A 2,468-nucleotide genomic window follows, 5' to 3' on the forward strand; every position below is an offset into this window, starting at 1 on the left:
AATGCCCATCTCAACCATCATCTCTTCTTATTGACCCTCCTGTCCACAGAGCCAACACAAATATTAGCTGAATGAAAGAATAATAACTTCCTCCATATCACTGACCTGACAAAACACTTTATCAGGAAACAATTACTCTCCGAACTCAGAATCTAGGTGTTTTTGAAGGGTGGGCAGAGTTGAAGCGGAATTTAACCTAGTAAAATAGATCAGAAAAGTACCTCAGAAAAGGGCTCCATTCCAATAGATCTACTATCCAATGTTTTAAGGATGCAAAAATCTCAGAGAAGTGAAAATAAGGTTTATTTTTTTCTATTAAATGGGTATAATCATTTGCAACCTCCCTCTCAACCTTTGTCATTTGGTTTTGCCCATCTCCTACCCCCGCTTCCAAAAAAGGGGTTTGTACAAAAATAAATTAAAAAAAAAAAAAAGACCAAGTCTATCCTATTAAATGGGATTTGTTTCCAGGTTCTATGAGGTTTCATGAAATATCTAGAATGTTGAGCTCTGGCCACATGAATTGCTTGGAAAAAGATGAATTGCATTGGAGGAGGAAAAACCAGCTCTGGATTAGATTTATGGAATTGAGATATTTGTTATTCATAAGATACAAGCTGGGGAAAAAAATGGTAAGAATCAGGCATCTTGTTAAGATTATTGTGTTTCCTGGGAGGAATGCCTGCACCCTTCCACATTTTTATCTACCTGAGTATTCAGTTGCCATTGGCTGCAACACAAAAGCACCAAGCTTAGTAGCATAAAACAGCAATCATTTTATGACGACTATGGATCCTGTGGGTCAGGAATTTAGAAAGAGCACTGTGAGGACATCCTGTTCTTACTCCACGATGCCTGGGGCCTCATGTGGGAAGACTCAAACAGGGTGAATTGACAGCTTCAAGATGACGTCATCCAAAGGCTTGCTTACTCACAGGTCTGGCAGGGCTTGCTGGCTGTTGGCTGCAACGCAAACACATAGCTTCTCCATGTCTCTTCTTGGGCTTCTCACAGCAAGGTGACTGGGTTTGAACAGTGAGTATCCCAAGGGAATCTGGGCAATTTTTTATGACGTAGTCTTGGAAGTCACGTAGTATCATTTACACCATAGTCACAAACCCACACAGATTAAAGGGGAGAGAACACAGGCTACATATCTCCATGTCAGTCACAAACATATAATATGTAATACATTATATATATGCATACATATATACATGTAAAGAGCAGGAAATGAGATTATTGCAGCCATCTTTGGAAAATATAAGGTACCACATTGGGCACAAAATGCATTTTAGTTTTTCTCATATGACAGCATAGTGGATAAAAATATCTCTAGCCTTTGAATATGTTTGCTTAGTTTGAACAAAATTAATTAATGTCCTTTTCTCTATAGACTGGTGAGGAGGAAAAAATAACCCATTGCTTATTAACACTGATCCAAGATAGAGAAAGTGAGAATGATGGGTAAGTATACATACTTTGATATTGAGTCCTTCTTGAAACCTCAAGAATACATTAAATCTAAACAAAAAGGGGTTAGAGTGAGTGGAAGAAGATGCTTGATCAGATCAGCAGCAGCCTTGGGGAGAAGCTTGGAAAAAAAACAAATTTGAGAAAGCTAAGTATCAATGAAGCAGGAAGTCTCTCTAGAGAGTCGGCCTCAAACTAACAAATGAATTCTTGGGTTTAATGCAGCACTAATGGCTAACATCATTTTTTCCCCCTCCCAGAACCAAATTTTTATGTTTAGAAGGCTCAATGCAACCACTCTTTGCAGCAAGCCCAAAAAGATTTCTCTCTCCCAATTTCTCTTCCTCCTTTTTCTTTTCCTGCTTTCTCTGGAACCCCACTCCATCTCAAGTTCAGTATCTACCCCAAAAGGGCAAGCACCTCTCATGAATTGCTGGGACAGAGTGCTCTTCCATCCCACTGCAATCTTTATAAACTTCTGCTGGTAGACTTGAGAATCTCCCTTGAACACTATAGAGGGTTCCTACAGTGAAAATGTGTAGAATAATAAATATCCTCTTTTTTAGTTTGGGTGTTTATAAATTGTGGTATCAAGGGACTGACTCTAATATCAATGTGGTGGGCAGAATTATGGCCCCTCAAATACATCTATGTCCATATCCCTGGGATCTCTGAATATATTACCTTACATGGCAAAAGGCATTTTGCAGAGTTGATTAAGTGAAAGATCTTGAAATAGAGAAATTATCCTGGATTATCTGAGTGGTACCAATGTAATCACAAGGGTCATTATAAGAGGGAGGCAGGAGGGTCAAATCAGAGAAGGAGATGTGACGATGGAAGAAGAGGTGAGAGGGAGAGAGAGAAAGAGAGAGAGAGAGAGAGAGAGAGAGAGAGCTGCTGGATTTGAAGATAGAGGAAAGGGTCACAAGCCAAGGAATGCAGGCAGCCTTGTGACGCTAAAAAAGGCAAGGAAACAGATTTTTCCCTAGAGC

The 2,468-nt window shown here is 39.5% G+C and overlaps 1 long non-coding RNA gene across 1 annotated transcript in view; it reads left to right on the forward strand.

Moving 5' to 3' along the window:
• Positions 1-969: 969 nt before the first annotated feature.
• The window catches only part of LOC109383835 (uncharacterized), an 8,881-nt gene continuing 7,382 nt past the window's right edge, over positions 970-2,468 (forward strand). Inside the window, exons 1-2 of the long non-coding RNA XR_002124302.1 lie at positions 970-1,035; positions 1,397-1,467. This is a non-coding gene — a long non-coding RNA (uncharacterized LOC109383835). The remainder of the gene's footprint in view (positions 1,036-1,396; positions 1,468-2,468) is intronic.

This window comes from Hipposideros armiger, unplaced genomic scaffold, assembly GCF_001890085.2.
Source record: "Hipposideros armiger isolate ML-2016 unplaced genomic scaffold, ASM189008v1 scaffold_89, whole genome shotgun sequence".
NCBI classification, from domain to species: domain Eukaryota; kingdom Metazoa; phylum Chordata; class Mammalia; order Chiroptera; family Hipposideridae; genus Hipposideros; species Hipposideros armiger.